This window comes from Schistocerca serialis, chromosome 5 (assembly GCF_023864345.2).
Source record: "Schistocerca serialis cubense isolate TAMUIC-IGC-003099 chromosome 5, iqSchSeri2.2, whole genome shotgun sequence".
Lineage (NCBI taxonomy): Eukaryota > Metazoa > Arthropoda > Insecta > Orthoptera > Acrididae > Schistocerca > Schistocerca serialis.
Window position 1 is genome coordinate 317135526 of NC_064642.1, and position 14945 is coordinate 317150470.

A 14945-nucleotide genomic window follows, 5' to 3' on the forward strand; every position below is an offset into this window, starting at 1 on the left:
AGAGCCCTTCCTGGCACAAAGTAACAATGCGGACGCGATCAAACAGCGGTATTGACCGTCTAGGCATGGTTGAACTAAGGCAACACGAGCCGTGAATCTCCATCCTGGTGGAATGACTGGAACTGATCGGCTGTTGGACCCCCTCAGTCTAATAGGCGCTGCTCATGCATAGTTGTTTACATCTTTGGGCGGGTTTAGTGACATCTCTGAACAGTCAAAGGGACTGTGTCTGTGATACAATATCTACAGTCAACGTCAGTCTTCAGGAGTTCTACGAACCGGGGTGATGCATAACATTTTTTGATGTATGTATATTCTAAATAAAAAAAAGAATGACGCACCTCGAAGGAATTATCTGAAAGCGACGGAAATAAGTGGTTTTAATGTTTATGTTGGGACAAACAAACGAGTACAATTTCAGAAATTCTGGTGATGTACGCAAGACAAGAGATGTTGGGTGTCCTCCTGAAGGATATCAAGAAAATTGGTGCGTTAGATAGTCAAAACCTCGAGTTGGTTGGAAGGCCCTGCGCATAAAGCTCCAAACTTTCTGAGTTGGGTAGAGAGATCCAACAAGCACCAAGACAAACATTAGAAACAATCGTCATGCGCGGGCGGACATGATCTTCCCGAAATGTAAGCCCAGGTTGACCTGCCGGACCATCAGGCCTGATTGTCAACCAGTATGACGGGCGACAGTCAGATTGGTATCCCACTGCTCTTCAGGCCGTCTACAGACGCTTCTTCTCCAGTCATCCGGACTCAGTTCGAAGAGGGACTCGTCACTAAAGGCAGTTCTACTCCAGTCCATGAGATTCCATACCGAAGACGTGTCTGGAAACGCCACTGGCAGCGATGGGATATTAACCTGCCTGTCGCCCACAATGCGTCCCGACAACCCGAGTGATGGTCTGAGGTGTCATTTCTTCTCGCAGCAGGACTCTTTTGGTTGTCATCAGCCGCATTTTTATAGCACAGAGATACGTCTATGATATTCTACGCCCCGTTTTATTCCCCTTCTAGGCAATTCATCCTGGGCTTATATTTGAGCAAGATAATGCCCGCCGGTACACGGCAAGTGTTTTTACTGCTTGTCGTCGTGTTTGCCAAACCCTACGTTGACTAGCAAGGTCGCCGGACCTCTCCCCAATTGAGAACGTTTTGAATATTACCGGCAGGGACCACCAATCAGTTCGGGATTTTGACGATCTAACGCGCCAATTTGACAGAATTAGGTACGATATTCTTCAGAGAACACCCAACAACTCCGTAATCAATGCTAAGCCGAATAGCTGCTTGTATAAGGCCAGGAGGTGGACCTACGTGATTTACATACATCTACCGATTTCCGCCTCTTCGAATAATTTCTTCGTGGTGAGCCTTTTTTTTGTCTTAGAGTGTACTTCCCTTACCACATGGCGTGGCCGCAACGCTGTCAGTCTCAGTTGGGCAGTAGCCATAACGTTTTCTCTCATCAGTGCGTAAGCGTAGTTCATAAACTTTAGAACTATATTAAAATGCGTATGTTTTGTGCATTAAAATTGTGACGAATGTTTTTCTTTAAAGATGACAAGTTGACCTTTTTTATGTAGGTAAACTCTGATTGCTTTCACTGATTTTAAGCATTGTCACTGCATAGTTTGTGACTGTCAGGAAGTAAGGATGGATGAAAAGTGCGATTTGTTGATTTTAAAAACGAAGTGAGCAGTACGTGTTTCGGATGTGTTTTGGAAAGGAAGTGTGAGTGAAGTGATAGGGCAGAGAGCCATAGAAGTAAGCTGTTCTAAAGTATGGTAGGCCAGCGGGGGAAGAAAAGCCATGACATGGAGAGGAAAATGAGTATTCTGTGAATTCTGAAAGGCTGGTCAGCTCACTGAGCGGGTTTTAATGTTCGAGTTGATGGAGATTATTAAAGTGACATGAGTGGAGAGTATGTAGGTGTAAGATTGAAGGAATGTAAGGTACAAGCATGAGTGCTCGAAATAAGAGTAAAAGTTTGTACGATTTTTCTCAAGCGTAGGAAATCTTAAGGTGTTCAGTGTGAGAACTATTTTCATAAGAATGTGATTGCGTCTAAAATAAATAAAAAAAAATTTACTTTCGAGATTGTCGATTTCCGGGGTGAATGAACTGTTTATATACGGAATTGAGTTTGTACGGAAGTCTCAGAGCGCGAATCCTACTAGCACCTGGCAATATTTTAATTTTACGGAGGGCTGGCAGTCGTCGCATCGTCTCTTTTCAACCTTTCATAAAAAGAGTTACATACTTTTATGTTAAGACAAATAATTATCTTAATTATACATACGGTAATGTGTTCGATCTTTAAATCTGTGAAGATGATGGTACTGTGGGCTTCCGCTAACGAGAGGAAGTGATGTGACGGAGAATGAGGAATGAGTATTGGAAAGGTGTAAGAGACGGTCTGTAGATGTTAAGACGTAGGTTGGATTGCAGTTATGCAGGGAAAGAGTTGATTTCGGCTTTATTTGGAAAATGGAGAAGGGGTAGGGATAGGTTATAGGTGAGTGGATGTCAATATTGTTTTCATGGTCTTGAAGGGGAAGGCAGTTGGAGCTACTGTATCATGCAGAAGACTACTGTGTGCGCGGCAGCATGGCAGGGATGTCAAGGACGGGGAACACAGTGCGGCGTCAGGATTCGATTTTTCTGGGTAACATAGGAGTGAAGAAAGTATTCCAAGTTTTTTTTTAGGATGTATGAGAACTTCATCGTGTGGACAGGACATGTTTAGTTGGATCCAAACGGACATGGAAAGCGAGGCAGAGGCCGTAGTGCTCAATGGCAGCATAAGTGAAGATAGCACGAATGATATCTTGTAGTTGAGGGATTTAGTTGCGATGTTCGGGCAGTTAATCATTTTACTCTATTGCAAACTTTCTTATGAATGGTTAATAGGGGGATATCAAAGTCTTCTTTTGATCGAAAGTTGGGACAAGACAGTTTTCTATTTTAGTTAGATGTATTGACCTATTGTGTACTCTGACATGAAGGTTTCGAAGGCTGAGAGCTCAAGTGATTTTCCTGCACGAGGAGGTGAAATGATTGATGAGGATCGTAGAGGCCATTGGAAAGACTGGAGGATGGAATGATTAGCAAGGGAAACATATGTTGACAGGATACTGAACTAGGTACAGATGCAAAGGTGCAATTGCACTGATGCAATTGATTGGGAGCGCACGCCAGTGGAGTTTGGGTATGACGCAAGAAAGCCATAAACGGTCGTAAACTTTAAGGATTAATTTAATATCAAAATTGGGGACCACGAGGTGGGCTAAGTGAAGGAATTCTTCCAGGTTTTAAGCAAAATAACACAAGATGGACGAAGCAAAGAGCACATAAAACGCAGATTATCACAGGAAAAGGGGGCATTCCTGCCCATAAGAAGTTTGCTAGTATCAAACATCAGTCTTAATCTGAAGCAGAAATGGCTGAGAATGTGCGTTTGGAACACAGAATTTTATGGTAGCGAGACATGGATCGTGGGACAACGAGAGAGGAAGAGAATCTAAGCACTAAAGAACGAAGTTGAAAATTAGATACGCTGAGAAGATAAACAAACAGGATTTTCTCCGAAGACCCGGCGAAGAAAGGAACATATAGAGAATATAGATAAGGAGAAGGGACAGGATGATGGGCTATGTGTTAAGACATCAGGGAATAAGTTGCACGGTACTGGATGAAGTTTGAGAGAGTTTAAAGTTGTAGAGGATAACAGAGACTGGACGTCCAACAAATAATTGAGGACTTAGAGTGTGAGTGCTGTTGTGACATGAAGAGGAGGAGTTGACAGTCATTTGAAAAGGTGGGCCTACCTATTTACCTGCCCGCCACGTCTCCTTTTATTCAGTATTGGTAGCGCAAGTTGAGAGGTACTTCCCTCGTTCGGCGCTTCTCCTGTTCGAACAGTAAACATACTTCATGAACAACGCCCCGTTCCCAGCGCGGAATCAGAATTACCAACTTGCTGTGATCCCACAAAGGTTACTGAACGAAGTTCTTGCGCCAGGCGCTCCTGGCAGCCAAGTTGGAACCACAGCTCGCAGCCCCAGCTCTTCAGCTGCGTTAACTTCGCCAACTATGCAACGGGTGCCCGGCAGCACCGTGTACTTGTGTTCGCTACTCGTCACACAGACGTCGGAGTCTGCCCCATAACAAGTCTACCAACTATTTGCACGATGCAGTCCGTTGTACTATTCAGTGTGCTGCCCCATGAATAGACGATTTTACAATGGGCTTGTTTGTACTTGGAACTCTAATAGATATCACCTCACAAGGAGACCAGACGGAAAACGGATTTAAAAAAAAAATATTTATGGTGGGTGAAATTCAGACTCAGATACTGTTCGGTGCAGCTCTAATTAAAAGACGTTAAAGTATACCAAACTTCTCTGATATGCTAAAGCAAATTCATTTATCTGATGGGTTGCGTGCCTCTGTGATAGAATACTCAGTAAGTCAGCAGCCGAGTTTCACTCCTGGACATGAAAATTTTTTAAACAAAGCTGCACGTTCTACGAGCATTTGCATGAAGAGAATAATACCTAAAGACGGAAAAAACTTTAATTTGTATTGTTTTTTAGTTAAAATAAAGTTTATTACCAATCTTTTATAAAATATTGGTAATTTTGAATTTATATTCGCAATGAAAATTTGGTTTTTGGGTGCACTATATAATAGAAACAAGAGGATGTGAATTTTTTACAAAATTAACACTTATTTATCTGATAATCAGCATGTATTTGATGGAATTTATATCTATACCATGTAAATTTTCGAACTGAAAAGAAAAAAAAAAAAAACGAAAGATGATTATCAAAAAAAGAGACTCTTACTCGCGATCCAGAGATTAATGGTCTCGAGCGAAACCAACTATTTATTTCCTTTGTGTGCATTTTATCCTTCATAGAAATGACTGTAGAACATTTGTTTACAAATTTGCAGCAGCCAAGAACTGAGCCAAAACCCTCCCATGGAAGGTGAGCATTCTGCCACAGAGATACGCTGGCTTTCGAAAACCCCACCTAATTTTAAGGGTATTAATACGCTGGGAAAACTCCAAAGTAGAATTTCTTAAGAATTTTTGAGAGTTTCCTCGAAGTGATTTGGTTGATTGATACCTGAGTTTTGAACTTTACGCACCACAAAACATAAAAAATAACTAAAATCAGATTGTGTGTCTCCTTATCAGTAAAACAAGACATTATAGCTCCCGCCCCCAATGTCACATTAATTATAAATATTTCCAGTTTGATCCGCATCTCTGTTAATCGCTAGCACGTGGTGAACACCTGTGTTAGTGAACTGGTATGTGAAAGTTTCTTCAAGTGATATTATAGCAACTGCCAACATTTAGTTCTAGATAGATCTAAAATCCACAAGAATTTTTCTAGAACTGTGCATATTTATTTGCAAATTTGTGTCCGATTTCCTTCATTTAAAAAGGAATCATTTTTACCGTTATAGTCTTAAAGTGTGAAAATCGGAACGTTTGTAACATGCTCAGTTCATGGAAAGCTTTGTTTTGTTAGGATGAGGCAAGTACTGAGTGTCCGATATCACAAGACCATACCTCGTACGTCAGTGGTTTCCAACCTTTTTACCTGTTGGCCCCGTTTGCAACTCCACGATACCTCATGCCCCCCCTTATGTTAATTTAATTAATTAATTAATTAAATAATTATTTTTGCTTTTTTCGAAAAACAAGAATCTGCAGTCCATGCTTTAATAAAAAAAAGAAGGTTATCAAATGCACAGTAATACAAAACTGTTGTGTTTAAAAAGATTTAGAAGCCTAAATACAAACATCATTATGCCTTACTTAAATATCAATTGCTATTGTTTTCAAGCAATGCTGATGCTGCCAACTTCTATAGCACCACATCTCAAACGTTTCCATTCCCATCTGCTCCGGTTTTCGCACAGTCCAAGGTTCACTACCGTGAATGTTGTGCTCCAAACACACATTTCTCCTTCAAATTAAGGCCTTTATTTAACACTAATGGAATTCTTTTATCCAGGAACTCCCTCTTTACCTGCGCTAGCTCGATTTTTGTGTCATCCTTGCTTCGTCTGTCATGAGTTGTTTCGTTTTCAAGGAAGCAGAATTTTTTAACTTCGTCTACTTTGCGACCACCAATTTTATTTCATTTCTGCTGCTTCTCCTTATTTTGTCTTTTTCCGATTTCCTCTTCATCCATGTTCTATTCCCATTAGACTGATCATTGCATTCAACGTATTCTGTAAATCTTCTATACATTCACTGAGGATAGCAATATCATTAGCGAATGTTATTGATATACTTTCACCGTGAATTTTAAATTCTCTCTTGAACCTGTCTTTTATTTCCGTCACCGCTTCTTGGTGATGTACAGTATGAACACCAGGGACGAAAGAACTGCATCCATGTCTAACATCGTTTTTAATCCGAACACTTTGTTCCTGGTCTTCCGATATTATCACTTCCACTTAGGTATTGTACATACTGTATGTTTCCCGTTGTTCCCTATAGCTTACCCGTATTCTTCTCATAATTTCGATCATCTTGCACCATTTTACATTCTCGAAAGATTTTTCCAGGTCGAGAAATCCTATGATAGTGTCTTGATTTCTCTTCAGTCTTGCTTCCATTAATTATCAATCGTAACTTCAGGCTGCCTTCTGGTGCCTTTACCTTTCCTAACGCCAAACCTAGCGTCATACAACAGTTTCTCAATTTTCTTTTTCTTTTTTCTGTATATTATTGTTACCAGCAGCTTGGATGCAATACTTGTTAAACTGATTGTGTGACAGTTCTCGCACTTACCTGCTCTTTCCGTCTGATGGTATGTCGCCTCATTGATACTCCACAACAACTTAAATAACCGTTTTGTTGTCACTTACCTCAATGATTTTAGAAATTTCGATGCAGTGTTATCATTACGTTCTGCCTTAATTGATCTCAGGTCTTCTAATCCTCTTTTAAATTCTGGCTCTAATACTGTACCTCCTATCTCTTCCTCACTGACTCCAATTTTTTCTTCTATCACGCTATCAGACAATTCTTCACCCTCATAAGGTGCCTTCAGTGTACTCTTTCCACCTATCTGATCTCTCCCTTGGGCTTGACTTCGGAATTCTCATTGCATTCTTAATGTCGTCACTCTTGCTTTTCGTGTCACCGAAGGTAGTTTTGACTTTTCTGTATGCTGAATTAGTTCTTCCAACGACCATTTCGTATTGGATATCGTCACGCTTTTGCTGCAGCCATTTCATCTTGGCTTTCCGCCAGTTACTATTTATTTCATTCCTAAATGTTTTATATTTCTGTATTTATTTAATTCCGTGAACATTTTTGTATTTCATTCTGTTATAGATCGATTGATGTATTCCATCGGTTACCCAGAGTTTCTTAGCAGTTACCTTCCTTGTAACTATGCTTGCCTGTCCATCATCACTATGTTGTAATCAGAGTCTACATCTGCTCCTGTGGACATCTCACAACACAGTATTTGAGTTCTGTTGGTTGGCTGATTTGGGGAAGGGGCCAAACAGCGGTGTAATCCGTCCCATCGGGTTAGGGAAGGATGGGGAAGGAAGTCAGCCGCGCCCTTTTAAAGGCACCAACCTGGCATTTGCCTGAAGCCATTTAAGGAAATCACAGACAACATGAATCAGGATGGCCGAACGCGGGTTTGGGCCGTCGTCCTCCCGAGTGTGAGTTCAGTGTGCTAGCCACAGCACCACTCCCTCGGTTTTGATTTCGGCATATCTGCCTGACCATGACGTAATCTAACTGAAATATTCCCGTATCTCCTGGCCTTTTCAAGTACACAACCTCCTCTTGTGATTCTTGAACAGCGTATTCGCTATTTGTGGAAAATATCAATTAGTCTTTCTCCCCTCTCATTCCAGCTACCAAGCCCATATTCTCCCCTTAACTTTTCTTCTACTCCTTCCCCTACGACCGCTTTCCAATACTTCATGACTCTTAGATTATTCTTAATGTGGATTCTGTTTAAGTGAAGAAAATGATACATGCTATCTTTCACAGACTTTGTCCATTGTCGGTAAACTATTCAAAAGAAAGAATGACGTGCTGATATTTTATTTAAGGCATTTCAACCAAGTACACACAACAGGAATTCTGGCAAAGGTCTTATAGACAGAACTATTCAGCAAACAATTTTGTCACTTAAACTATGCCGGCCAGGGTGGCCGAGCGGTTCTAGGCGCTACAGTCTGGAACCGCGTGACCTCTACGGTCGCAGGTTCGAATCGTGCCTGTGGCATGGATGTGTGTGATGTCCTTATGTTAGTTAGGTTTAAGTAGATCTAAGTTCTAGGGGACTGATGACCATAGAAGTTAAGTCCCATAGTGCTCAGAGACATTTGAACCATTTTTGAACTTAAACTATAGTGCTATATACGTATTACGACATAACAAATACAATATTTTTAATAACAAAATTGGCAGAACTACAGTTTTCCACGTCACTCTCGTATACATGAACAGTGGTTGCATAGTTTTAGAAACTTAATCCTGTTGACCATACATATGGGGAGCCGGTCCCTCGATGGCTTTCTGTCCTTAATTGTTGGTAAATGGTAGGCTGTATATCTCTCGTCGACTTTAAGATTATTGAAGAAGTACTAGCTCTATCCGAGAAGGTGGACAAGTTTTATTTTAAGGAGCCACGCTGCAATCCTGGAAGACCATGCTTTATTGCCCTGAATAAAAGTCGATGTTTGAACTGTTTTGCGTCGCTTTACATTTCGCTACCGTCAAGTTAAGCGGCAGCCGTTCATTCTAAGAGAATGCTGAGTCAGGGTGTGTGCACAGATACGTTATAGTTAATTACGCTCTTTATCACAGATGTGTATCTTTTATTCTATGTCTCTATCAGCCATACGTAAAAAACACCGACTTCTATGAAAAACGTTAATCGCTTTCGTTGTTCTTATAAACACTTCGTACATCTATAAGTAATCACATGTTAACAATGGTGATCAAACTTCACTACTTAAAATATGACTGACTCTTACTGACTGAAGAATAGCAGGATGTGTCAGGTCGTCTCACCTTCCATTTTTCTGTTGTTATGCAGAGACTGGAAACCAACATCTACATGGGGGCACAATAGTAACTACCGACCTCTCTAACAAAATCTTCTCGTACATTATCTGTTCTTCTCCAGGGAAATAACATATCCCTACCTTATTTGACGTCTTTCGCGTTAAAGTTCAAGTGTATGCTTTTTCGATGTTCTGTAATGTTACTACAGCGGCCAGCGCGCTTTCCTCATTATCTAAATATTCATGAAATTCTGCAGGTCTATTCACGTTGTGAAATTACGTTGTCTCCTGTGAGATTCGGCGGAATTGCGTCTCGCCGTTGGCTCCACAGGAGAAAGCAAAATTGACGTCTAAATAGGAATGATGGAGGCAGAAGATCTTCATGCCAGAAACATGATATTTGAATGAATGCCTGGAAGCCCATAGCCGAGAGAAATACCAGATACCTGTGCAGCTGCTCTGTAAGTGAAGGCAATCAACCCGACACAAAAGAAAACAGAAAATACAGGCAATCAATAGACTGGAAATAAACAAAATGTCTTAAAGTTCTAACGGAAGTGTGCTAAGTATGATAACGAGATATGAAGCATGAAACAGAGAAGTGAGAGTGAGCATTATTGTGTGTTTTTAGTGGCCCAGATCATTTATTCCGTGCCGGAGATTACTGGTATTGTCTTAATTTTCACTATGCTTAGGGTTGGGTTTTATTAGTGTTACTACTAATAATATTTTGTACGTTCTGAAACTCGTTTTCTTCTCAAACTTACAGGATGTGTCGAAATCTATTACAGTGTTCATTTTCAAGGTCGAAAACGCGGTTAAGAGCAATTATATAACGCACTTTACATGCCATTAGCATTTTCCAAATACTTACACGCGCAGCAAACGACTACTTGCGTATATACAGAGTGAACCAGAACTTCACCGACGAAGATTCAGAGATTGTTCAGTGATATTATCTGAGCATTTTAATATCAGGATCCGGTGATCTGTGGCTCGTTACGGAGGAATTTGGTCATCGCTGTAACCGTGTTATACTGGAAAAACTGCACAACGATCCAAATGTCGACGATTATGTGACATTCTCTTTCCATACACTCACTGTACTTGCTTGTGACAACAATGATGCCGTTTTACTCATCATGCTCAAACTTGCATTTAATACGGCTCACTTCTGTCACGGGTTTACATGCCCTTGAGTCTGTGTTAGTTGTATGTTAATATTGCTATAAAGCAATATGGATAGTTCCACTGATGAAGAATTGGCCGATATGCAGCTTGTGTTTGGGTTTGTTGAACACAGCGGAAGAGCGGCACGATGGCGCTCTGCTGGTCTGTTTCCACAGTGATGACAACCAAGTTACAATGCGTTTGTATCTGTCTTTTAGTTAATGTATATGTGGTGTCTGCTGTTTCGGTCATGTCCGAAATAACGGACAACATTTTTGATCTCGTGGCCATTATGAATCAAAACACAAGGGGATTAAAGACATAGGCTGCCAATGGGCGTTGATTGAAAGCAGTGGGGAAGGTTGAAAATTTGTGCCGGACTGGGATTCGATCCAGGGTCTCCTTTTCACTAGGGAGATGCGCTGATCACAACACCATGCGGACACAGTAGCTAGCCTAACTGCACCGACTACCCTAGTACGTCTCCTGATAGACCCAAATTCTCAGCTTATCCACACACTACTGGTGCAATGCCCCTTACCCATTATCCTCATTACTCGCGGTATTGCGCCGATTCCCGTAAGAGATCGAGATTGGTGTGTACCTGCACTGAAGGGACCATTGACCGTCCTCGCCTGAATTATACTGTGGTATATGTTCTCTCTCATATAATTAAGGCGACGACGACCAATGATCCCTTCAGTGCAGGTGCACACCAATGTCGATGTCTTACGAGAATCGACGAAATACCGCGGGTAATGAGGATAATGGGCAAGGGGCGCTACATCAGTACTGTGTGGTCAAGCTGAGTATTTGGGTCTGATAGGAGATTTGCTAGTTAATCTGCGCAGACATGGGCTCGAATCCCAGAATCCCAGTTCGGTAAAAATTTCCAATTTTCCTCATTGTTTTAAATCAGTTTCCTCCGGCAGGTAATGTCTTAAATTTTCTTGTCATGTAATTGTTGCATCTCTCTGTGATTTGTGTTGTATGTTTTCGTGATTATGTATTAGATGCATTTTCACAAGTGAAAGGTACTTTCACAGGAATAAAAGTAACTTGAGTAATGAACCGAACAAGTCATAATTACGTTGTTACTCTGTAAAGGGTTACCTGGAGCCAGTGGTCACTTATATTACAATTCAATGCCCGATAAAAAAAGTGGAGCATCTAGAAGGGAAGGAGGGAGTATGTTATCTCAATGATTAAAAGAATCGAGTCAAATTTACAAATAAGTCTGCATTATCGGCCCACTTATCTGTACGACGTTGTATCCCCTATGGCCTGTATGCAAGTACCGATGCGGTTGGGAAGGGTATAATAAAGCCGCTGTAACTTCTCCTGAGGCAAGCTGGCTCACTAATGGTTTAATTGGTTTTTGGCGTCGTAGATATAGGGTGACAATTATTGAACTGTACGAAAAAACGTAAATTAGTTACAAACTACAGCGTGCACACACTTTTCATTCAACATGTAAACGTCACTACAGATATTCGGATTTAGGTTATGATATGTTCGATATGCCTGCCATCATTGGTGATGATGGGGCGCAGACGAATAGTGAAATTCTGCATGACCCGGTGAAATGTCGGAACATTGATACTGCCGAAGACCTTCTGAAGCTTTTTTCAGCTCATCAATGATTTTGTAGTTATTTCTGTACACCTTGTATTTAATATAGCCACACGAAAGGGACTTGCATGTGTTCAGATCTGGAGAACATAGCGGCCAATCGAGGCCCATGCCAGTGGCCTCTGGGTACCCTAGAGCCAGAATACGGTCCCCAAAGTGCTCTTCCAGGACGCCAAGCATTCCTCAGCTTCGATGGAGTAAAGCTCCGTCTTGCATAAACCGTATCTTGTCGAAAGCAGGTCACTTTGGATAATGAGGATGAAATCGTCTTCCAGAACCTTCACGTACTGTGCAACGGTCAACGATCCATCAAGGAGTATCGCAAAGATTATACTTTCACTGGACACTGCACACAACACAGTCTCCCGTTGAGGGTGACAAGCCTTCTCAATCGCGAAATGCTGATTCTCAGTCCCCCAAATGCTCCAATTTGACTTACAGACAAACCCATCCGAATGAAAGTGGGCTTCGTCGCTAAACCAAACCATACACGCGCATACTATTTCCCATCATGACCACCGGCCAACTGTGCAGTTGAACGTCCTAACGCAAACCGTTCAGAAGTTATAATGATTTTATATCATATAGTTCAAGAATTTTCACCCTGTACCTACAGCGGGTCGGGGTTGACATCATAGCTGGTCCGATACATTTTCTGTTGGAGACAACTCTCGGGATTTTGCTGACGAAGGGGGTATCTCATGCAGACTGTTCATAGAGAATCGTACCACGTCTGAACGAGCACTGTTCTACTGCTAAATGGCATCACGATACATTCATGAGTTTAGAGAACATTGTCTGTGGAGCACAGCGATGTGCTGCTATATTTAGGTTTCGTCAATATCGAGATCGCGATAACATTTGGTTATTATGAACAGTTTTGGCTTATGTTAAGGCCATCATCAGATGACAGTGGACGATCGTGGTAAAGCGAGAAAACGAGGAGCCGCCAGAACCAGCCATAGGAGGCCCAAAAAATCTGATGATGACTTTCACCTAAGCCGAAACCGGCCATAATAAACAAATGATATTGCTATTTCCACTCTTGATTTAAGCTGAACGATACATTCGCCTGACTGCTATCATAAGAAGATCCAATGGTACCCGTGAAGTGCCGTAGTGTCTTCAGTGTTCCTTCGATCACTACCAGTGGTGCCCTGACCGGATGGCTTCCTACGCCATGACGCTACGAGTAACAGCGCTATGCTTCCGAAAAGAGTCACTGGATATCTTATAATGTCGTGTATGACCTCCTATTGCCCGGAGTAGTGTAGCAACTCGACGTGGCATCGCCTCAAGTCGTTGCAAGTCCCCTGCAGGAATATTGTGCCATACTGCCTCTATAGCCTTTCACAATTGCGAAAGTGTTACCGGTGCGTGATTTTGTGCAAGAACTGAGCTCTCGTTTTTGTCTCATAACTGTTCGATGGGATTCATGTCGGCCAATATGGGTGCCCAAATCATTCGCTCGAATTGGCCTGAATGTTCTTCAGACCATTCACGAACAATTGTGGCCCCGTGATCTTTTGGGGGGCATAATGTCCATGAATAGCTCAAAATGGCCTCAGAGTAGCTGAACACAACCACTTCCAGTAAATGACTTCGGTTGGACGTGAGGACCCAGTCCATTACATGTTAACACAGCTCACATCATTATGGAGCCACCACCACCTTGCACAGTGCCTTGTTAGCATCTTGGCTCCATAGCTTTATGGGGTCTGCGCCACAATCGAATCTCTGTCGTCAGTTCTTATGAAATGAAATCGGGACTCATCTGACCAGGCTATGGCTTTCCAGTCGTCTACGGTGGTCAGTAGCCTAGGAAGTGCGCTGCAGGCGGTGTCGTCTTGTTGGCAAAGGCAATAGCGTTGATCGACTGTTGCCATAGCACGTCATAAAACTTTATATCAGACCAATAACTACACGCTAAGCATATCTTTAACATCGAGCAATCTGAATTAACTGGAGGACAGATACTGAAGTTGGGCTATCGAAATTCTCCAGACGTCAGATCAACCAGAGGAGAAAATCATTTAGAACACAATTTTACAGTTTCGTAAGATGACTGTGTAATTTCTCTTCGGAAATACAACGTTTCATGAAATAACATAATTTGTAGAAACTACGAAGTAGAAGACTCGATGCTGAAACAGAAAGGAGGTGTGGGGGAGGAAAAGGATAAAGGAACACGTGGGTGGAGGGGGGGGTGGCGGAGGGGTACATATAAAAAAGCCGCATCTCATATTTTTTTGGCTTCTAACCGATGTCTTTCATTTGTAAAATGTTAGTTTATTTATGCCAAACAGTATGTGAACATGTTCTGTTTCAGGGCGATTTGTGTGCACATTTAACTATTTACATCCATATACACTACTGGCCATTAAAATTGCTACACCAAGAAGAAATGCAGATGATAAATGGGTATTCATTAGACAAATATATTATACTAGAACTGACAAGTGATTACATTTTCACGCAATTTGGGTGCATAGGTCCTGAGAAATCAGTACCCAGAACAACCACCTCTGGCCGTAACAACTACCTTGATACGCCTGGGCATTGAGTCAAACAGAGCTTGGATGGAGTGAACATGTACAACTGCCCATGCAGCTTCAACACGATACCACAGTTCATCAAGAGTAGTGACTGGAGTATTGTGACGAGCCAGTTGCTCGGCCACCAATGACCAGACGTTTTCAGTTGGTGAGAGATCTGGAGAATGTGCTGGCCAGGGCAGGAGTCGAACATTTTCTGTATCCAGAGATGCCCGTACAGGACCTGCAATATGCGGCCGTGCATTTTCCTGCTGAAATGTAGGGTTTCGTGGGGATGGAATGAAGGGTAGAGCCACGGGTCGTAACACATTTGAAATGGACGTCCAATGTTCAAAGTGTTGTCAATGCGAACAAGAAGTGACCGAGACGTGTAACCAATGGCATCCTATACCATCACGCCGGGTGATACGCCAGTATAGCAATGACGAATACACGCTTCCAATGTGCGTTCACCACGATGTCGCCAAACACGGATGCGACCATCATGATGCTGTAAACATAACCTGGATTCAT

General features: G+C 42.0%; 1 protein-coding gene across 1 annotated transcript in view; it reads left to right on the forward strand.

Moving 5' to 3' along the window:
• Positions 1 to 14945, forward strand: part of LOC126481920 (neuroendocrine convertase 2) — a 1488910-nt gene that overhangs the window by 93305 nt on the left and 1380660 nt on the right. The gene's annotated exons all lie outside the window — the stretch shown is intronic.